General features: G+C 43.9%; 1 protein-coding gene across 1 annotated transcript in view; it reads right to left on the minus strand.

Annotated features, from left to right (window-relative positions):
• LOC139540346 (PDZ domain-containing RING finger protein 4-like) overlaps positions 1–24,266 on the minus strand; it is a 113,389-nt gene that overhangs the window by 32,167 nt on the left and 56,956 nt on the right. The gene's annotated exons all lie outside the window — the stretch shown is intronic.

Below are 24,266 nucleotides of genomic sequence, written 5' to 3' on the forward strand. Positions count from 1 at the left end.
ACTGTCAGAAGCTCTCAAGTGTTTTTACCGCGCAGTTACAGCCTAATATTAGATTATTAGTTGGTAAATAAACTCATAGAATTATGCTAATGTCGTGAATATATTCAGAGTTGCACGACCCACCACTGAAGTATTCCTCATCTCTGAAGAGTCCTCATGGAGAGACGACCCACAAACCGGGAACATTCCCAGAACATTAGCTAATATTCCCATTAAGTTCTGGTTTTATCAAACATTAGGATGAGAACATCCCCAAAATGTTCAAAGAATGTTTTTGATAACAAATGTGTTTTTTCCCCACATTTAAAAAAAATATCCTAACATTCACTATAATTTTCCAGCAAACCAAAATTGGTTCCGTGACACAAAAACTGTCTAGTCATGCTGATGATTGTATAAAACATTTGCCTGGTGTTGTAGGAATGTTCCGATGACACATTTTGTCTGTTCTTTAAAGGTTCCCAAATGTTTGTCGAAACAGTATGGCGGGATCATTGTGGGGACATCACAAAAGACGAACTATCCAGTTGTGCAGATGATTATACAATGTATATTTTAGAATGAAAAAACATTCACCTGATGCTAGAAGAACGTTCCCAGAAAACATTTTTTATGTTCTTTAAAAGTTCCTAAAACATTTCTTTAGGTTGTGGGAACATTGTTGGGATATGACAAGAGAAAGGTTCACAAAACACAGGAACTGTCCAGTTGTGCAGACATTCAGAGAATGTTTGTATCATGTTGCACAACACATTCATTTGATGTTGCAAGGATGTTGACAGAACAGCCTTTCTGAGTTATTTAAAGGTTCCCAAAACATGTAATTCGGTTGTGGTAACCGTGTGGACACATTACAAGACATATGTTCCAAAAGCACTAAATATGATCAGTTGTAATGACATTCATACAATGTTTAAGTTAGGATGCACAGGACATTCCATTAATGTTGTAAGAATGTTGACAGAAAACCTGGTCTAAGTCCTGTCAGTACAATATGTGAATATCACAGGAATATTCTTGTAACATCCCAGACTCCCAAAACGTAATAAAATGTTCTGGAAATATTTAAGCGTTTGCACAGAACATTCCTACAATGTTCCACAATTTCCAAATAAGTCTGTTTTAATTTTTAATGTTATTTATTGAACCTTTATTTAACTAGGCAAGTCAGTTAAGAACAAATTCTTATTTACAATGACGGCCTACCAAAAGGAAAAAGGCCTCCTGCGGGGACGGCATTTAAAACATTTTCATAAATACAATATAAATATAGGACAAAACACACATCACAACAAGAGAGACAACACAACACGACATAAAGAGAGACCTAAGACAACAACATAGCTAGGCAGCAACACATGACAACACAGCATGGTAGCAACACAACATAACAACAACATGGTAACAACACAACATGGCAGCAGCAAAAAACATGGCACAAACATTATTGGGCACAGACAACAGCACCAAGGTCAAGAAGGTAGAGACAACAATACATCACACAAAGCAGCCACAACTGTCAGTAAGTGATTGAGTCTTTGAATGAAGAGATTGAGATAAAACTGTCCAGTTTGAGTGTTTGTTGCAGCTCGTTCCAGTCGCTAGCTGCAGCGAACTGAAAAGAGGAGCGACCCAGGGATGTGTGGTCTTTGTGGACCTTTAACGGAATGTGACTGGCGGAACGGGTGTTGTATGTGGAGGATGAGGGCTGCAGTAGATATCTCAGATAGGGGGAGTGAGGCCTAAGAGGGTTTTATAAATAAGCATCAACCAGTGGTTCTTGTGACGGGTATACAGAGATGAGCAGTTTACAGAGGAGTATAGAGTGCAGGGATGTGTCCTATAAGGAGCATTGGTGGCAAATCTGATGGCCGAATGGTAAAGGACATCTGCCGCTTGAAAGCACCCTTACCTGCCGATCTATATATTATGTCTCCGTAATATAGCATGGGTAGAATGGTCATCGGAATAAGGGTTAGTTTGGCAGCCGGGGTGAAAGAGGAGCGATTACGATAGAGGAAACCAAGTCTAGATTTAACTTTAGCCTGCAGCTTTGATATGTGCTGAGAGAAGGACAGTGCACTGTCTAGCCATACTCCAAAGTACTTGTATGAGGTGACTACTTCAAGCTCTAAACCCTCAGAGGTAGTAATAACACCTGTGGGAAGAGGGGTATTCTTCTTACCAAACCACTTGACCTTTGTTTTGGAGGTGTTCAGAACAAGGTTAAGGGTAGAGAAAGATTGTTGGACACTAAGAAAGCTTGTTGTAGAGCATTTAACACAACATCCGGGGAGGGGCCAGCTGAGTATAAGACTACCATCTGCATATAAATGGATGAGAGAGCTTCCTACTGCCTGAGCTATGTTGTTGATGTAAATTGAGAAGAGCGTGTGACCTAGAATTTAGCCTTGGTGTACTCCCTTGGTGACAGGCAGTGGCTGTGACAGCAGATTTTCTGACTTTATACACTGCACTCTTTGAGAGAGGTAGTTAGCAAACCAAGCCAAAGACCCCTCAGAGACACCAATACTCCTTAGCTGGCCCACAAGAATGGAATGGTCTACCGTATCGAAAGCCTTGGCCAAGTAAATAAAAATAGCAGCACAATATTGCTTAGAATCAAGGGCAATGGTGACATCATTGAGGACCTTTAAGGTTGCAGTGACACATCCATGACCTGAGCGAAAACCAGATTGCATACCAGAGAGAATACTATAGACATCAAGAAAGCCAGTCAGTTGATTATTGACAAGTTTTCCCAACACTTTTGATAAACAGGGCAAAATAGAAATAGGCCTAAAACAGTTAGGATCAGCTTGATCTCCCCCTTTAAATAAAGGACGAACTGTGGCTGCCTTCCGAGCAATGGGAACCTCCGGAGAAAGGAGAGACAGGTTAAAAAGGTTGGAGATAGGCTTGGCGATGATAGGGGCAGCAACCTTAAAGAAGAAAGGGTCTAAACCATCTGACCCAGATGTTTTTTTGGGGTCAAGTTTAAGGAGCTCCTTTAGCACCTCGGACTCAATGACTGCCTGCAGGAGGAACCTTTGTAGTGGGACAGGGGGAAAAGAGGGAGAAGCATCGGGGATAATCGTGTTAGAAGGGGTGGGAGATGAGGAAATGTTGGACAGGCAAGGAGGCATGGCTGAGTCAAATAGGAATCCTGACTTAATGAAGTGGTGATTAAAGAGCTCAGCCATGTGCTTCTTGTCAGTAACAACCACATCATCAACATTAAGGGACATGGGCAGCTGTGAGGAGGAGGGTTTATTCTCAAGGTCTTTAACCGTTTCCCCAGAACTTCTTGGTGTTAGACCCACAGAGAGAGAACTGCTCCTTAAAGTAACTAACTTTGGCCTTCCGGATAGCCTGAGTGCGCTTATTTCTCATTTGCCTGAACGAGAGCAGTCAGTTTGAGTATGCGTGTGTTGAGCCTTTCGCCAAATGCAATTCTGGAGGTGGAGTAACTCAACAGGATCACCTTCGAACCAGGGGCTGAACCTGTTTTTAATTCTCATTTTCTTTATGGGGGCGTGTGATATTTATGACATTCATAGGATATTTGTTTTAGGTTTAACATAATATTCCGTTGATGCGCAACCTAATTAAATGTTCCGGGAACCTTTAAAGAACTAATAAAGGTCGTTCTGTCAACATTCTTGCAACCTCAAAGGAATGTTTTGTGCACCCTGAAACAAACATGATCTGAATGTCAGCCCAACTGGACAGTTCTAGAGTTTGTGAAAATGTATTTTGTGACGTCCCCACAATGTTCCCACCAGACTGTTCTAACAACCTAACATTTTGGGAACCTTTCGCATGAAAGTGGGCCAAAGCCATATCAATCATATCAATGCCATATAATCATATGAAACAAAACACAATTGGCCTTGTATACCACACACTTTTAGAGGAATAGCTATTTTCAGGACCTAATGTACATAAACAGCAGGACATTGACAACGGAAGGAAATTGCATCTCAATCATCACTTTCAAAATACATGACACACATACAGTAGGGTAGGCTACAGTACCAACAACACAGACTACTAGAAAGACAACCAATAGTCCAGCTGGTTGTGTCCCAATGTTATAACACGTCAGGGGTGTTGAGGGGAATCGAGTGTGAAATGGCCTCTCCACAAGGCCTTCATTAGCGCACCACAGACTCCTCGAGACATTGTGTGTGTGTGCGTGCGTGCTTGCATGTGTGTGGTTGTGTGTGAGTGTGCATGTGTGCGTGCGTGTGTGCGTGTGCGTGTGTGTGTGTGTGTGTGTGTGTAGAAAAGGGGCAAAGGGGGCTCAAATAGGTTTGGGAAGAAGAAATAAAAGAAATAGAGAGATTCATTTTCTCCGTGACATCTGTAGGTTGGCTGGTTACACGTGTCAGATATGTCAGACACTTTGGGAGGAGGGGAGAAGAGGGGGATCAGAGACCAAAGGCTGGAAGAGGAGAGAGCGGAAAGTGGGAGCAAATAGAGCTGCCACAGACAGCCACCTGGTGCCTCTCCACTCCAGCAATACTGTATGTCCCCTCATTGAGACACTCTCTCCCTAAGGCTTCCCAATCTACCACAGCCCCTGTCCACCCCATTTCCTCTCCCATCACAGCCCTCCGCCTCCTTCCCATCCTCCCCTGCTCCACCCTGGCCATACTGTATATGCCCCCATCCCCTTCTAGCCACTGACTCCCCCAAGGCTCTCTCCCTCCCTCCTCCTCCCCCTTTACCCCCAGCCTTCCCACTGTGACAGACCGTCAAAGAGACCCGGCGTCCATTGACATTTAAAAAAATATATATATTTCACCTTTGTTTAACCAGGTAGGCTAGTTGAGAACTAGTTCTCATTTACAACTGCGACCTGGCCAAGATAAAGCAAAGCAGTGCGACACAAACAACAACACAGAGTTACACGTGGGATAAACAAACATACGGTCAATAACACAATAGAAAAAAAAGTCTATATACAGTGTGTGCAAATGAGGTAAGATAAGGGAGGTAAGGAAAAAAATAGGCCATAGTGGCGAAATAATGACAAAAATAATGATTTAGCAATTAAACACGGGAGTGATAGATGTGCAGAAGATTAATGTGCAAGCAGAGATACTGGGGTGCAAAGCAGAAAAAAATAAATAAAAATAAAAATAAATAACAGTATGGGGATGAGGTAGTTGGATGGGCTATTTACAGATGGTCTATATACAGGTGCAGTGATCTGTGAGCTGCTCTGACAGCTGGTGCTTAAAGTTAGTGAGTCTCCAGCTTCAGTGATTCTTGCAATTCGTTCCCGTCATTGGCAGCAGAGAACTGGAAGGAAAGGTGGCCAAAGGGGGAATTGGCTTTGGGGGTGACCAGTGAAATATACCCGCTGGAGTGCGTGCTACAGGTGGGTGCTGCTATGGTAACCAGTGAGCTGAGTTAAGGCGGGGCTTTACCTAGCAAAGTCTTATAGATGACCTGGAGCCAGTGGGTTTGGCAACGAATATGAAGCAAGGGCCATCCAACGAGAGCATACAGGTCGCAGTGGTGGGTAGTATATGGGGCGTTGGTGACAAAAAAGGATGGCACTGAGATAGAAACATCCAATTTGCTGAGTAGAGTGTTGGAGGCTGTTTTGTAAATGACATCGCCGAAGTCAAGGATAGTCAGTTTTACGAGGGTATGTTTGGCATCATGAGTGAAGGATGCTTTGTTGCGAAATAGGAAGCAGATTCTAGATTTAATTTTGGATTGGAGATGCTTAATGTGAGTCTGGAAGGAGAGTTTATAGTCTAACCTGACACCTATGTATTTGTAGATGTCCACATATTCTAAGTCAGAACCGTCCAGAGTAGTGATGCTGGACGGGCGGGCATGTGCTGGTAGCGATCGGTTGAAGAGCATGCATTTAGTTTTACTTGCATTTAAGAGCAGTTGGAGGCAACGGAAGGAGAGTTGTATGACATTGAAGCTCGTCTGGAGGTTAGTTATCACAGTGTCCAAAGATGGGCCAGAAGTATACAGAATGGTATCGTCTGCGTAGAGGTGGATCAGAGAATCACCAGCAGCAAGTGCGACATCATTGATGTATACAGAGAAAAGAGTCTGCCTGAGAATTTAACCCTGTGGCACCCCCATAGAGACTGCCAGAGGTCCGGACAACAGGCCCTCTGATTTGACACACTGAACACTGTCTGAGAAGTAGTTGGTGAACCAGGCGAGGCAGTCATTTGAGAAACCAAGGCTGTTGAGTCTGCCAATAAGAATGTGGTGATTGACAGAGTTGAAAGCCTTGGCCAGGTCAATGAATACAGCTGCACAGTATTGTCTCTTATCGATGGAGGTTATGATATCGTTTAGGACCTGAGGTGCACCCATGACCAGCTCGGAAACCAGATTGCATAGTGGTAAAGGTACGGTGGGATTCAAAATGGTCGGTGATCTGTTTGTTAACTTGGCTTTCGAAGACCTTAGATAATGTGTTAGCTAGGTAGCTAGGTAGCTAAAATTAGCGAGGCTAGCGATTAGGTTTAGGGCTTTTGCTGTGAATGTATTCCCGCTACACCAGTAGTCATGAGTCATGACCACATTAAAATTCCATGTGACTGCTAAGTTACAGTAATCACCTCTTACGCACTCCGGACATGCTTTAGTAGTACCCAACTCGCTAACGATCATCATGTCGCTAATGACCTGGTTCTCAGGGCTCTATTGTCCCTGTAACCACTCTGACATCAACGCAAATGCAATGGGAAATCACATCAAAAACTTGTCATCAGAACAGTATCATGCTTTTAAATCTCACTGTGATTGTTCAATATGAAGAAAGAAGTTCAACAACAGTGTGGAAAACTGAGTGGAAAACTTGGTCGTTGTGGATGTTGTTTCAAAGCCAAACACAATGAAAATGGACAGCGCTCTGTAAGGTGTTGATTCATTCAAAACACTCATATGCATATTAGAGCTTATGCATACGAATAGGCCTGTATTGTCACGGATCCCTCCGGTACTGTTGCTCATTCCGTGAACCAGTTTCGGAGGTCTACGTCACCGGCCTCTAGGCACTCAACTGTCTAATTAAGCACACCTGGTTCCTATTTCCCACTGATTGTATTGGTATAAATGTGCCCTTTGTTCTCCATTGGGCTGTCGATTATTGTTCCAATGTCCGTTGTGCCTGTGAGTACCTGTGCTGTGTTGTTTTGGCTTTTTTGCCGTTTGGGATGCGCATATATGATTACGGGTCTCGTCCCGTGGTGTATCAATGTGCGATTGTGTTTTCAGGTCTCGTCCGTTTATTCGAGGTACTCCTCGCTCTTTTGTTTGGGTTTCTACCCTGTGTTTTGTATACGTGTTTCTTTGGTCTTCGTCCCCGGGCCTTTACATGGCACGCTGTAATTTGGGTCAATAAAACCACTTATTACGCATTCCTGCACCTGTCTCCCGATCCTTCACACAACGTGACATATATGTGAGCCAAGTGCAAAAAAAACATAAATTAAAATAACGATTGTGCTGTTATACAATACATAGCCTCCCACATATTACGCATGGCAGAAAAACTGATTTAAGATATCTTTCGTACCTAAATGGTCTAGCCTACTGTATACTCCAAAATTAAACAAATTCCGAGTTAGCCTACAATTATAGTGAATTTGTATTTGATTTAGAATAGCCTAGTAATAGGGTATTTTTTATATTTTCAGAATTAATAGGCTGACACATTACCTTTTAGCTACAGCATATCTTACCACCATGCATTTCCATCTCCTCGACTCTCCTTCATTCCTTTCTCGAGCATGCAGAGAGAGGGGCTGTCAACAGTTTAATGAAGTATGTTTAGTTGTGAAAACATACTATCTATGTTCCAGAACAGATTTCACTTGGTTCCCAAATGAAGAACTGGGTAGCTACAGTACCAGGGTTGGAGAGCCTATGGCATACAGAGTTTTGATCTGTCACACAGCTAGAGGCTGCATGCTCCTCAAACAGTGGTTGATGTGTGGCGTGAAATAACCGGAATAACCTACGAACCAGCGGGAATGTGGCCTCCATTCGCTATTCCAGTGCATACAGTGTGCAAAACTATATTTACATCGTAAAGACGAGATTACATTTAGAATAGTATGATGGTAGAAAGAGTGATCAGCGTGTGCATCCTGAGGCAAGGAACAGAGTACAAGCTTTTTTTGTGTCTTTCTCATATCAACAATAGCCTACAGTCGCATCATGCAGCCCATATATGTTTTGATTTCTAAGACATTCTAAGGTTCGTATCATTCACAACTAAAGTTGCCAGATAAGTAGAAATCTAGTGTATAGGACTTTTACGCTCAACATAGCCACTTCATATGCACACTTGCTCCGGAATGGGAAAAATATCCTTTCTATTTTATTCAGCTAAGTTCAAGTATATTCTTCTTACTATAAAATCTTATACACTGAACAAAAATATAAATGCTAAAAATAAATGCTGAAATAAAATATCCCAGAAATGTTATATAAGTATAAAAAGCTTATTTCTTTCCAATTTTGTGCAGAAATGTCACGTTGGTATAAAGGGTCGGGAGACAGGTGCAGGAATGCATAATAGTTTTTTTTAAATTTCACCCTAATTACAGCGTGCCGTGTAAAGGCACGGGGATGAAGACCAAACAAACACGTAACAAAACACTCAAAACAAAACACTCAAAACACTTGAAACTCAAAACAAAAGAGCGAGGAGTACCTCGAGTAAATAACACAAGCGCACAATGATACAACACGGGACAAAACCCGCAATCATCTGCACAATACAAGTGGCACGAAAGCCAAAACAACACAGCACAGGATCTCACACAACCAACACACATTGTAACAATAATCGACAGGACAATAGTGAACAAAGGGCACACTTCTACAATTGCTAATCAATGGGAATAGTGGCCAGGTGTGCATAATGACAGTTCCGGAGGGATCCGTGACCAGAAATGTGTTTACATCCCTGTTAGTGAGTATTTTATCCTTTGTCAAGATAATCCATCCACCTGACAGGTGTAGCATATCAAGAAGCTGATGTAACTGCATGCTCATTACACAAGAATTACTGCACAAACTGTCAGAGGCGGTCTCAGTGAAGATCTTCTGCGTGCTCATCGTCCTAACCAGGGTCTTGACCTGACTGCAGTTCGGCGTCGTAACCGACTTCAGTGGGCAAATGCTGGGCACACTGGAGAAGTGTATTCTTCATGGATGAATCCCAGTATGAACTGTACTGGGCAGATGGCAGACAGCGTGCATGGTGTCGTGTGGGCGAGTGGTTTGCTGATGTCAACGTTGCGAACAGATTGCCCCATGGTGGCAGTGGGGTTATGGTATGGGTAGACAGACATAAGCTACGGACAACAAACACAATTTCATTTTATTGATGGAAATTTGAATGCACAGAGATACCGTGACGAGATCCTGAGGCCCATTGGCATGCCATTCATCTGTCGCCATCACCTCATGTTTCAGCATAATAATGCACGGCCCCATGTCACAAGGATCTGTACACAATTCCTGGAAGCTGAAAATGCCCCAGTTCTTCCATGGCCTGCATACTCACCAGACATCGCCCATTTGGGATGCTCTGGATCGACGTGTACGACAGCGTGTTCCAGTTCCCACCAATATACAGCAAATTCGCTCAGCCATTGAAGAGGAGTGGGACAACATTCCATGGGCCACAATCAACAGCCTGACCAACTTTATGTGAAGGAGATGTGTTGTGCTGCATGTTGCATAAAATAATGGCATGGGACTTATAAGCGTATCTTGTCTGCTAAGCCTACACCCTATGGTATGGTGCATAGACAGATAACATAGGCCAACTTATATTCTGTTCTTCTGAAATCCATTTTCTTCATATCATAATGTTTCTTTAAACCTACCTAAAATAAATAATTGATTTGTTGTGATGGTGTATATTCAATTGATTTATTAGACTTTTTAAAATATACAGTTGAAGTCGGAAGTTTACACACACCTTAGCCAAATACATTTAAACTCAGTTTTTCACAATTCCTGACATTTAATCCTAGTAAAAATGACCTGTCTTAGGTCAGTTCGGATCACCACTTGATTTTAAGAATGTGAAATGTCAGAATAATAGTAGAGAGAAGGATTTATTTCAGCGTTTATTTCTTTCATCACATTCCCCGTGGATCAGAAGTTTACATACACTCAATTAGTATTTGGTAGCATTGCCTTTAAATTGTTTAACTTGGGTCAAACGTGTTCCAAGCTGTTTAAAGGCACAGTCAACTTAGTGTATGTAAACTTCTGACCCACTGGAATTGGGATACAGTGATTTATAAGTGACATAATCTGTCTGTAAACAATTGTTGGGAAAATGACGTGTGTCATGCACAAAGTAGATGTCCTAACCGACTTGCCAAAACTATAGTTTGTTAACAAGAAATTTGTGGAGTGGTTGAAAAACGAGTTTTAATGACTCCAACCTAAGTGTATGTAAACTTACGACTTCAACGGTTGATGTTCCATAGGCGCGGATCAGCGGCTGGCATGGATGCCTGGAGATGTTAAACATGTTTATGCCAATTATTGGGCAATTACCGTGACACTACTGTCAGTCTTTTGCATGACAATAACCAGCTGACAAAATGTCATGACCACCACAGCCTTAGTTAGGGTTGAAGTTAGGGTCATGGTTAGGGTTAACGTTAGGGGAAATGTATTGGTCACATACACATATTTAGCAGATGTTATTGCGGGCGTAGCGAAATGCTTGTGTTCCTAGCTCCAATAGTGCAGTAATATCTAACAATTCACAACAATACACGCACATCTAAAGTAAAAGAATGGAGTTAAGAAATGTATCAATATTAGGACGAGCAATGTCCGAGTGGCATTGACTAAAATACAGTAGAATAGAATACAGTATATACATATGAAATGAGTAAAGCAGTATGTCAACATTATTAAAGTGACTAATGTTCCATTATTAACCTTCGGTTGCGAGCAGTGCAGTTGATGTACCAGGTGGTGATACATTTCTTCAGCCTCCTGAGGTTGAAGAGACGCTGTTGCGCCTTCTTCATCACACTGTCTGTGTGGGTGGACCATTTCAGATCGTCGATGATGTGTAAGCGGAGGAACTTGAAGATTTTCACCTTCTCCACTGCGGTCCCGTCGATGTAGATAGAGTCGTGCTCCCTCTGCTGCGTGCTCTCTCCATGATCAGCTCCTTCGTTTTGTTGACGTTGAGAGAGAGGTTATTTTCCTGGCACCACTCCGCAAGGGCCCTCACCTCCTCCCTGTAGGCTGTCTCATCATTGTTGGTAATCAAGCCTACAACTGCTGTGTCGTCTGCAAAATTGATGATTGAGTTGGAGGCATGCGTGGCCAAGCAGTCATGGGGGTACAGGGAGAACAGAAGGGGGCTGAGCACGCACCCTTGTGGGGCCCCTGTGTTGATGATCAACGTAGCGGAGGTGTTGTTTCCTACCTTCACCACCTGGGGGTGGAAGTCAGGAAGTCCAGGACCCAGGGTTTCAGTGGTGGATGCTGAGCTATAGTCAATGAACAGCATTCTTACATAGGTATTCCTCTTGGGAGCAGGCCACATCGGTGGCACTGTGTTACCCTCAAAGCGCGCAAAGAAGGTGTTTAGCTTGTTTTGTGTACTCAGTATCTATTGTCAGAGCTCTCTGGTCTTCATTTCCTTGACAGACTCCACCTGCTGATACCTCAGATCTCTAACGGACTGTTTCTTAATGAAATGAATGTGTCCCAAATAGCACCCTATTCCCTATAGGTCCTGGTCAAACGTAGTGCACTATATAGGAATACCAAATAGCACCCTATTCCCTATAGGTCCTGGTCAAACGTAGTGCACTATATAGGAATAACAAATAGCACCCTATTCCCTATAGGCTCTGGGCAAGAGCAAATCACTATATAGTGAAATGATTGCCTTTTGGGATGCAGCCTATGACAACTTAAAATCCCCATCACTGAATGAAAGAGGATATGAAAGGAAAAGCGATGAAAGTATTTACAGCTGAAGAGATATGAACAGGAAAATAAAAATTGCAGTCAACCAGTGATATTATAACTACGACTAATGGTGTATCGTTTGACATCCTCATTGGACGCGTTAGACACAGTGACTGAGACTACTGAGGGTTTCATGACGCAATAAAGGAGTCATGAAGGAAACATAGATTGTGTGTGGTGTCAACGTAGATGAGAGGAATTCAGATGTAATAGACATTTTGTTTCAGTAAAACATCCTCTAAAAACAGTATGTGAAAATCGAGGGGAATGTCTAGATGAGTTTTTGATGTCAAATATCTGCCTTACCCATGGGGTTGTCTCGAAGACATCTCGCTAAAAATATACCACACAAATGATCAAATGAAATGAAACCGAAGGCACAAGTGAAAGTGTGTGATGTTTTAATGTCTTTCCCCATCTCGTTGAGTGGGAGAAGCCTGAATAAGTTAGTATAATTAATGACTATGTGGTGGTAGAGTGGAGAGGACCTGTGGCTAAATAAACAGGAAAAACAGATTGACGTGATTAGAAGAAGTTGGATAAAACATTGTGGAGTGTGTGTGTGTGTGTGTGTGTGTGTCTGGAATGGGAAGTATTCTGGCAGCCCTGTTTCCTTTCCCAAATGTTTACCCCCCCCCCCCCCCCCCCCCCCACACACACAGACACACACTGGTGTGTAAATCCTTGATAAGGCAAAGGGCCCCTTCTCCTGATCCATCACATACACTCGGTGTTCCCTCTCGCTCCCTATTTTCCTTTCCGTTTTTCCATTTTCCGGGCGAGCTCTCAGCCTCTCAGGCGGGAGATTGCGATGTAGCGGCTGCAGAGCGGGGACGGAGGACGATGGCCTGACAGTAAATTAATGACTGCGATGGCGTGATTAGAAGGGACTGCCGCCCACCGTCAGGCTGCATTGGATGCTGTCATAATAATCACTGCCTTTGATTACCAGTAATTGAAAAAGTTGTCTGTGGATGGCTGCCACCGGTACAGGCAGAGCAGAGAGGGGAGAAATAGAGGGAAGATGACGAAGTGCTCCTCTCATACTGGACAGGAACGTGGTAGAACACTTTCCTGCTAAAAGCTTAAGATATAGCCTAATACATCTGGTGAAGAAATGGCCCTATGATCTACCGTGTATATTGTATCAAGCCTACCTATACAATCAATCCCTCATGTTCCTCTATTTAAATGTACAGTGCCCAGTGAAAGTCCACACACCCCTTGTACAGCTTGCACATTTTTCTGCCTTAAAATGAAATAGAAAAATGTATAAAATTATATTTTTTCATACTAATCTACAGTGTGAAAGTGAAAGAACAACTATAAACTGAGCAAAAAAAGAAACATCCCTTTTTCAGGACCCTGTCTTTCAAAGATAATTCGTAAAAATCCAAATAACTTCACAGATCTTCATTGTAAAGAGTTTAAACACTGTTTCCCATGCTTGTTCAATGAACCATAAACAATTAATGAACATGCACCTGTGGAACGGTCGTTAAGACACTAACAGCTTACACACTGTAGCCAATTAAGGTCACAGTTATGGACACTTAGGACACTAAAGAGGCCTTTCAATAAATTGCAATGTCCTTACTGTGAGAAGCCTAAGACAGCGCTACAGGGAGACAGGATGGACAGCTGATCATCCTCGCAGTGGCAGACCACGTGTAACAACACCTGCACAGGATCGGTACATCCGAACATCACCCGCGGGACAGGTACAGGATGGCACCAACAACTGCCCGAGTTACAACAGGAACGCACAATCCCTTCATCAGTGAGCAAAAAACATGTCTAGCAGTGTAGACGTGTATTTTTTAGTGCTCTCGTGCACATTGTATTTTTTCGTACTTCTTGTATATATTTATTATTTTTTTTTCTATCTCTTTTCGATTTTCAATTCGATTATACCTTCCGGTAACCTACCTCACCCAATGTGGTACGGAATCGCTATCATTTTTTATCTTTGGAACACATTCACGAACCCCCAGTAGCTAACCAGCTACAAGCTACCAGCTACAAGCTACTTAGCCATTTTTAACCGATGCTAGCAGCTTTTACCGTTGGAACTGTGGAACACATTCAAGAACCCCCAGTAGCTAACCAGCTACAAGCTACCAGCTACAAGCTACTTAGCCATTTTTAACCGATGCTAGCAGCCTTTACTTTCGGCACAGACACCAGCCCTGTTATTAGCCTGGATATTACTCACCAATTTAACAGCATCGGACTGTCTCTCGACAACAACGCCGGATTCCTGCCGTAATCCCTGAGCCACTACTTCTGATCCTCACAGCTAGCCTGCAGCTAACGCAGCTAGCACAGCTAGTGCCACTGCTACGAAGCTAGCATCAGTTAGCAAACACAATTCTACAATCACAACCTCTCTCTCGCCATCCGGCCTGGATTCTCTGTCGACACGACCACATCTGGTCTGCAGACGATTACCCCATCCGCTGTACCCTCAACCGGCCTCCGTCTGAGCAGACCCCCTTCGTCTGAGCAGACTCACCCCCCCGGGCTACTAACTTTAAACACCGCGTGCTAGCTTAGCGGCGACTTCCCTGCTCCATCTACGGCTGCCCCCTGGACACTATGATCACCTGGCTACATAGCTGATGCCTACCGGACTGTCCATTAATTTACGGTACTCCATTCTGTTTACTTGTGTTTTATCTGTCGGCTCTGTGTTTTTAACTCAGGCTCTGTGTGTAGTTAATCCGACCCTCTCTGCCTAGTCGTCGCCATTTTTACCTGCTGTTGCTGTGTTAGCTGACTAGCTGCTGTTATCTCACCTGTTGTTTTAGCTAGCTCTCCCAATCAAGACCTGCAATCACTTTATGCCTTACTGTATGTCTCTGCCAAATATCAATATGCCTTGTATACTGTTGTTCAGGCTAGTTATCATAGTTATCATTGTTTTGGTTTGCAATGGACCCTGTAGTTCCACTCTCCGTACCTCTGATACCCCCTTCGTCCCACCTCCCACACATGCGGTGACCTCACCCATTGAGACCAGCATGTCCAGAGATACAACCTCTCTTATCATCACCCAGTGCCTGGGCTTGCCTCCGCTGTACCCGTGCCCCACCATACCCCTGTCTGCACATTATGCCCAGAATCTATTCTACCACGGCCATAAATCTGCTCCTTTTATTCCTTGTCTCCAACGCTCTAGGCGACCAGTTTTGATAGCCTTTAGCCGCACCCTCATCCTACTACTCCTCTGTTCCTCGGGTGATGTGGAGGTTAACCCAGGCCCTGCATGTCCCCAGGCACCCTCATTTGTTGACTTCTGTGATCGAAAAAGCTTTGGCCTCATGCATGTCAACATCAGAAGCCTCCTCCCTAAGTTTGTCTTACTCACCGCTTTAGCACACTCTGCCAACCCTGATGTCCTTGCCGTGTCTGAATCCTGGCTTAGGAATGCCACCAAAAATTCTGAGATTTCCATACCCAACTATAACACTTTCCGTCAAGATAGAACTGCCAAAGGGGGAGGAGTTGCAATCTACTGCAGAGATAGCCTGCAAAGTTCTGTCATACTTTCCAGGTCTATGCCCAAACAGTTCGAACTTCTAATTTTAAAAATTAATCTCTCCAGAAATAAGTCTCTCACTGTTGCCGCCTGCTACCGACCCCCCTCAGCTCCCAGCTGTGCCCTGGACACCATCTGTGAATTGATCGCTCCCCATCTAGCTTCAGAGTTTGTTCTGTTAGGTGACCTAAACTGGGATATGCTTAACACCCCGGCAGTCCTACAATCTAAGCTAGATGCCCTCAATCTCACACAAATCATCAAGGAACCTACCAGGTACAACCCTAAATCCGTCAGCATGGGCACCCTAATAGACATTATCCTGACCAACCTGCCCTCCAAATACACCGCTGCTGTCTTCAATCAAGATCTCAGCGATCACTGCCTCATTGCCTGTATCCGCTGCGGGTCCGCGGTCAAACGACCACCCCTCATCACTATCAAACGCTCCCTAAAACACTTCTGTGAGCAGGCCTTTCTAATCGACCTGGCCCGGGTACCCTGGATGGATATTGACCTCATCCCGTCAGTTGAGGATGCCTGGTCATTCTTTAAAAGTTACTTCCTCACCATATTAGACAAGCATGCTCCGTTCAAAAAATGCAGAACTAAGAACAGATATAGCCCTTGGTTCACTCCAGACCTGACTGCCCTCGACCAGCACAAAAACATCCTGTGGCGAACTGCAATAGCATCGAAGAGCCCACGCGATATGCAACTGTTCAGGGAAGTCAGGAACCAATACACGCAGTCAGTCAGGAAAGCAAAGGCCAGCTTTTTCAAGCAGAAATTTGCATCCTGTAGCTCTAACTCCAAAAAGTTCTGGGATACTGTAAAGTCCATGGAGAACAAGAGCACCTCCTCCCAGCTGCCCACTGCACTGAGGCTAGGTAACACGGTCACCACCGATAAATCCGTGATGATCGAAGACTTCAACAAGCATTTCTCAATGGCTGGCCATGCCTTCCTCCTGGCGACTCCAACCTTGGCCAACAGCCCCCCCCCCCCCCCCCCGCTGCTACTCGCCCAAGCCTCCCCAGCTTCTCCTTTACCCAAATCCAGATAGCAGATGTTCTGAAAGAGCTGGAAAACCTGGACCCATACAAATCAGCTGGGCTTGACAATCTGGACCCCCTATTTCTGAAACTGTCCGCCGCCATTGTCGCACCCCCTATTACCAGCCTGTTCAACCTCTCCTTCGTATCATCTGAGATCCCCAAGGATTGGAAAGCTGCCGCGGTCATCCCCCTCTTCAAAGGGGGAGACACCCTGGACCCAAGCTGTTACAGACCTATATCCATCCTGCCCTGCCTATCTAAGGTCTTCGAAAGCCAAGTCAACAAACAGATCACTGACCATCTCGAATCCCACCGTACCTTCTCCGCTGTGCAATCCGGTTTCCGAGCCGGTCACGGGTGCACTTCAGCCACGCTCAAGGTACTAAATGATATCATAACCGGCATCGATAAAAGACAGTACTGTGCTGCCGTCTTCATCGACCTGGCCAAGGCTTTCGACTCTGTCAATCACCATATTCTTATCGGCAGACTCAGTAGCCTCGGTTTTTCTAATGACTGCCTTGCCTGGTTCACCAACTACTTTGCAGACAGAGTTCAGTGCGTCAAATCGGAAGGCATGCTGTCCGGTCCTCTGGCAGTCTCTATGGGGGTACCACAGGGTTCAATTCTCGGGCCGACTCTTTTCTCTGTATATATCAATGATGTTACTCTTGCTGCGGGCGATTCCCTGATCCACCTCTACGCAGACGACACCATTCTGTATACTTCTGGCCCTTCTTTGGACACTGTGATAACCAACCTCCAAACGAGCTTCAATGCCATTCAACACTCCTTCCGTGGCCTCCAACTGCTCTTAAACGCTAGTAAAACCAAATGCATGCTCTTCAACCGTTCGCTGCCTGCACCCGCACGCCCGACTTGCATCACCACCCTGGACGGTTCTGACCTAGAATATGTGGACATCTATAAGTACCTAGGTGTCTGGCTAGACTGCAAACTCTCCTTCCAGACTCATATCACACATCTCCAATCCAAAATCAGATCTAGAGTCGGCTTTCTATTTCGCAACAGAGCCTCCTTCACTCACGCCGCCAAACTTACCCTAGTGAAACTGACTATCCTACCGATCCTCGACTTCGGCGATGTCATCTACAAAATGGCTTCCAATACTCTACTCAGCAAACTGGATGCAGTTTATCACAGTGCCATCCGTTTTGTTACTAAAGCACCTTATTCGACCCACCACTGCGACCTGTATGCCCTAGTCGGCTGGCCCTCGCTACATGTTCGCCGTCGGACCCACTGGCTCCAGGTCATCTACAAGGCTATGCTAGGTAAAGTGCCGCCTTATCTCAGTTCACTGGTCACGATGGCTACACCCACCCGTAGCACGCGCTCTAGCAGGTGTATCTCACTGATCATCCCTAAAGCCAAAACCTCATTTGGACGCCTTTCCTTCCAGTTCTCTGCTGCCTGCGACTGGAACGAATTGCAAAAATCTCTGAAGTTGGAGACTTTTATCTCCCTCAACAACTTTAAACATCTGCTATCCGAGCAGCTAACCGATCGCTGCAGCTGTACATAGTCCATCGGTATATAGCCCACCCAATTTACCTACCTCACCCCCCCCATACTGCTTTTATTTCCTTTTCTGCTTTTTTTTGCACACCAGTATCTCTACTTGCACATGACCATCTGATGATTTACCACTCCAGTGTTAATCTGCTAAATTGTAATTATCTGATTTATTGCCTACCTCCTCATGCCTTTTGCACACATTGTATATAGATTCTCTTTTTTTCTTTTTTCTACCATGTTATTGACTTGTTTATTGTTTACTCCATGTGTAACTCTGTGTTGTTGTCTGTTCACACTGCTATGCTTTATCTTGGCCAGGTCGCAGTTGCAAATGAGAACTTGTTCTCAACTAGCCTACCTGGTTAAATAAAGGTAAAATAAAAATAAAAAAATAAAAAAGTGCTCAGACTGTCCGCAATAGGCTGAGAGAGGCTGGACTGAGGGCTTGTAGGCCTGTTGTAAGGCAAGTCCTCACCAGACATCACCGGAAACAACGTTGCCTATGGGCACACCAGGGGTGATAGTCAGATTCGCATTTTTCGTCGAAGGAATGAGTGTTACACCAAGGCCTGTGCTCTGGAGCGGGATCAATTTGTAGGTGGAGGGTCCGTCGTGGTCTGGGACGGTGTGTCACAGCATCATCGGACTGAGCTTGTTGTCATTGCAAGCAATATCAACGCTGTGCGTTACAGGGAAGACATCCTCCTCCCTCATGTGGTACCCTTCCTGCAGGCTCATCCTGACATGACCCTCCAGCATGACAATGCCACCAGCCATACTGCTCGTTCCCTGCGTGATTTCCTGCAAGACAGGAATGTCAGTGTTCTGCCATGGCCAGCGAAGAGCCCAGATCTCAATCCCATTGAGCACGTCTGGGACCTGTTGGATCGGAGGGTGAGGGCTGGGCCATTGCCCCCAGAAATGTCCGGGAACTTGCAGGTGCCTTGGTGGAAGAGTGGGGTAACATCTCACAGTAAGAACTGGCAAATCTGGTGCAGTCCACGAGGAGGAGATGCACTACACTACTTAATGCAGCTGGTGGCCACACCAGATACTGACTGTTACTTTTGATTTTGACCCCCCCTTTGTTCAGGGACACACTATTCCATTTCTGTTAGTCACATGTCTGTGGAACTTGTTCAGTTTACATCTGTCTCAGTTGTTGAATCTTGTTATGTTCATACAAATATTTACACATGTTAAGTTTGCTGAAAATAAACGCAGTTGACAGTGAGAGGACGTATCTTTTTTTTGCTGAGTTTAGAACATTTTCAGAGCTAATAAAAATAAATGAAATGTCTTGATTGCGTATATCTTCACACACAAGATTCTACCAACGTTGAACAAATCTTATGGCAACACATGGTATATTAATTGTTTTTGTCAAAATTGCACAAGCTCAGTAAATTTGGTTGGAAATCATTGATGGACAGGAATATTCAAATAATATAAAAATGTATTTGTCACATGCTTCGTACACAACAGATTTAGACTAACAGTGAAACGCTTACTTACGAGCCCTTCCCAATGACACAAAGAGAAAAAAATATAGAAACAATTATAATACGAGGAATAAATACACAATGAGTAACGATAACTTGGCTATATACACGGAGTACGAGTCGATTGCCAGGGTTACAAGGTCATTGAGGTAGCTATGTACATACAGTATAGGTAGGGATAAAGTGACTAGGCAACAGGATAGATAATAAACAATAGCAGCAGAGTATGTGAAGAGTCAAAAGATAGGTGCGGTGAAATGTTGTTTTACAGGGTCAGCCATAGTAGTATGGCGCCCCTGGACCGAATGATGGTTAAGTGCCTTGCTCAAGGGCACATTGACAGATGTTTCACCTTGTCTGCTCAGGTATTCGAACCAGTAACCTTTTTTGTTACAGGCCCAATGCTCTAACCACTGGGCTACCTGCCACCCATCCGAAGCTGTTTAGGGTCCTGTTGGTTCCAGACTTGGTGCATCGGTACCACTTGCCGTGGTACCAGGGCCTTTCTCTGACATCGCCTGGTATAGAGGTCCTGGATGGCAGGGAGCTCGGCCCCAGTGATGTACTGGGTGCACACACTACCATCTGTACTGCCTTACGTTCGGATGCCAAGCAGTTGCCATAACAAGCGGTGATGCAGCCAGTCAAGATGCTCTCAATGGTGCAGCTGTAGAACTTTTTGAGGATCTGAGGGTCCGTGCCAAATATTTTCAGACTCCTGAGGGGGAAGAAATATTGTCGTGCCTTTACTACCGTGTTGGTGTGTAGACCATGTTAATTCTTTAGTGATGTGGACACGAAGCAACTTCAAGCTCTCGACCCGCTCCACTATAGCCCCATTGATGTGGGCGGTCCATGATCAGCTACCTTGTCTTTCTGACGTTGAGGGAGATGTTGGTGTCCTGCCACCACACTGCCAGGTCACTGACCTTCTCACTATAGGCGGTTTCATCGTCCTTGGTGATCTGGCCTACCACCGTCGTGTCGTCAGCAAACTTAATGATGGTGTTAGAGTCTTGCACGGCCATGCAGTTGTGGGTGAACAGGGAGTACAGGAGGGTACTAAGCACGCACCCCTGAGGGGCCCCCATGTTGAGGGTCAGCGAGGTGGATGTGTTGTTGCCTACACTCACCACCGGCTCTTCAGGAAGTCTAGGATCCAGTTGCAGAGGGAGGTGCTCAGTCCCAGGGTCCTGAGCCTAGTGATTAGCTTTGTGGGTACTACGGTGTTGAACGCTGAGCTGTAGTCAAAGAACAGCATTCTCATGTATGTGTTCCTCTTGTCCAGGTAGGAGAGGGCAGTGTGGAGGGAAATAGAGATTGCGTAATTTGTGGATCTGTTGGGGCAGTATGCAAATTGGAGTGGGTCCAGGGTGTCTGAGATGATGGTGTTGATGTGAGCCATGGACAGCCATTCAGAGCATTTCATGGCTACAGATGTGAGTGCTACGGGGTGATGGTCATTTAGACAGGTTACCTTGGCGTTCTTGGACACAGGGACTAGGGGGGCCTGCTTGAAACATTATACGTATTTCAGACTGGATCAATATTCAAACCTTGTCTTTGATTTACAAACAAATTTAAGTCGGGATTGAGACTGGACCACTCAGGAACACTCAACATCTACAGGAAAGCCACTCTGGTGTATTTATTTTTGTAATTGTCCCGCTTCAGAATTCTAGGGTGGGTTTTCCTCTCACATCACGCTGCGACCACAATACTTGAAAATACAGAGAGTTTCCCTCGATGTTGTGTTGCATTGGATTTGACCCAGACCTGTAGTTATTCATTTATTATTTTTCTTTCATTCTGAAAATGTGGGGTAAGTTGTATAGATCGGTAGGGGGAAAAAATCAATGTAATCCCTTTTTTAGATTACATTTTAAAAGCAGCACAATTTTGAAGATGTCCACTCTCTGAGAAGGCATCACCTGTTCCCATGAAGTCCTTATCGTGGGTTATAAATAGTATACAGATTGTATACAGTGTAAAGAGAACATGGAGGCTAACATACTAGACATACTGCACAAGAGTTTTTAATAATGAATCTTTCGATGGCTCTTTTTCTCCCTAACCCAACACCTTGCCTCTCACGGCTCAAGCCTTTGTACTGAAGGAAATCATCAATGTCCTTGCTTAATGAAATGGTGAGCCAACATTTCATTACCTATATTATATTTCCGCTGTGAGGTAATGGCAGGGTGCCCACATTATGATTTTTCATCAGACTGAGGTAATTTCAGAAATCTCTCTCTCATTTTGATAAATGAACGAATAAACCTCACTCTGAAATAGAGGCATTCAGCTCTGAACTATTGACGCACGTTAAGTGAAGGCGGGTTAGCGTGGAATATACCTGCTCCCAAAGCATAAAATAAAAAAGGGTGCAGGCAGGCTGCAAAGCACACACAATATAATAGGATTTGTTAATAGAAATGAGGCATAAAGAAAAGAGGCTTAATATATTATATTTGCGTTGACTCTAATGCCACGGCTGAAGCAAGAGGCGACACAAGTGGATGAGCAAATCTCTTTAGAGAAGAAGGGTGAGAAATAACTCGAGCTCAGTGGGTGGAAGGAAGGAAGCTTTCGAAACAAATTCAAATGAAACAAAAGAGAAAATGTAATCATCATACATCACTGAAAGCAAAGCCAGACTGGCAGCACAGTTTACCTGGTCCTCAATGATGTGGAAATAAAGAATATTAGTACAGGAGGAAGATGAGAGGAGAAGTGGGGGCCTGGTGGATTGAGACAGCCAAGTGTCGACATGAAGCCAGTTTATCATCGCCTCCCGTCTCATCTGCATCTAGATCAGTGTCTGTGTGTGTGCGCGTGTGTGTATCTGCGTGTGTGTATAAATTATAGGCTTAAATCATCAGCTGTCAAACTAACCCAGGAGTGTGCCCATGCACCTATGGGTTAGTTCAGCACAAACAAAGATGGAAGAGGAGGATTGGTTTGACTTGACACCTTGCTGTATTTATGGGGGGAAAAACGGAAGCTTGTTACGCTCGGGGCTTTATTTGAACAAACCTAACGCAGTGGTAAATCCCGCGGTAGTGTTATAGGTTCAGGGGTGAGTCCAAAATATTTGAGCTATTTTCACAACCGGGAAAGGGCTGGGTTTTGATAAATAAATAAGTTGTGAGTGAGTCGAGGCTTGGTCCCTCACTGGCCAATCAGAACGTGCTCCTTGGCTAAATATGTGGTTGCTTCAAGTTGTGTATTTACGGTCTTTTGTATATTGTGTTCTCATCAACTCCAATTAGAATGTTAGTCCATTATAGCCTGGTTCGTTAAAGGGATACTTCAGGGTTTTGGCAATAAAGCCCTTTGTCTACTTCCACGGAGTCAGATGAACTCATGGATAAATGTTTTATGTCGGCATTCAGTACGCAAGAAGTTCAAACGTAGTTTCGCGAGCCAATGCTGACTAGCGTTAGCACAATGACTGGAAGTATATTGTATCTACTAGCATGCTAGCAGTTAACATAGACTTCCAGTCATTGCACTAACGCTAGTTAGCAACGTCCTTCAAAAAGCCATTGCCAAAATCCTGAAGTATCCCTTTAAATAGCCTGCCCCATATTTGCTGAATATTTAACATATTTGCAGTTCCCATTGATCTAATTGCATTGCTTCAATATGGAAAAACATTGTTAAACATAGGCTATAGCATTCACACTGATATAAGAGATAGGCCTACTGTTAATTGTAGTCAGGACATGGACATGCCAAACGTAGTCAATAAGCAAGATTACATTCACAAGGCTATTGATAAGGCCTAAAAAGACTGTGTATAATTATAATAAAAACAAAACAACAACTTGTTTTAAATAGGCTATGTGCAGGGTTGGGTAGGTTACTTTCTAAATGTAATCCGTTACAGTTACTAGTTACCTGTCCAAAACTGTAATCGGTAGCGTAACTTTTGGATTACACAAACTCAGTAACGTAATCTGATTACATTCTGTTACTTTTAGATGACTTTCCCTTTAAGAGGCATTCGAAAAACGTATGTTACCAATTGAACGACATCTATTGCAGGATACATCAATGTTAAAGTTTACATAGCTGGCCATATATGGATGTTACATTTTACTTTATGGGTTGGTTATGTAGGCTTCTTCTAACCCATCGCTTTCTACTACATATAATAATACGATTTAAATGATATCTTTACATTAAAAACCAAAGTATCAGAATTCCAGTCATTCCAATAAATGTTATACCCCTTGATCTTCAAGAATAGGACTTGGAAATATGGAAATTTAGATTAGCCAAATTGTTATACCTGATTTTTAATGATTTTGTTGTCATGGAGGATTGGTCTCATTGATTTGAGTTGAAAAATAAATGCTGCGCTCATGGAACGGCATGCTTTGAGCCCGACTGAAAAGTGCTATTTACATGTGAAAAATGAATGCCATGTGCTGCATTTGCTATAGGCCTATTGTTTACCTTTTTGTTGGTGACACTTTGATATCTTGATAATATGCAGCTGTTTAAAGGGTAGATCCACAGATTAAACAATAACAAAACGGACACCCCGCCTCTGTTTTGGTAAAAAGCTGAGGGATGGGCCTGGAGAAATGTAACCAC

Source organism: Salvelinus alpinus, chromosome 15, assembly GCF_045679555.1.
Source record: "Salvelinus alpinus chromosome 15, SLU_Salpinus.1, whole genome shotgun sequence".
Lineage (NCBI taxonomy): Eukaryota > Metazoa > Chordata > Actinopteri > Salmoniformes > Salmonidae > Salvelinus > Salvelinus alpinus.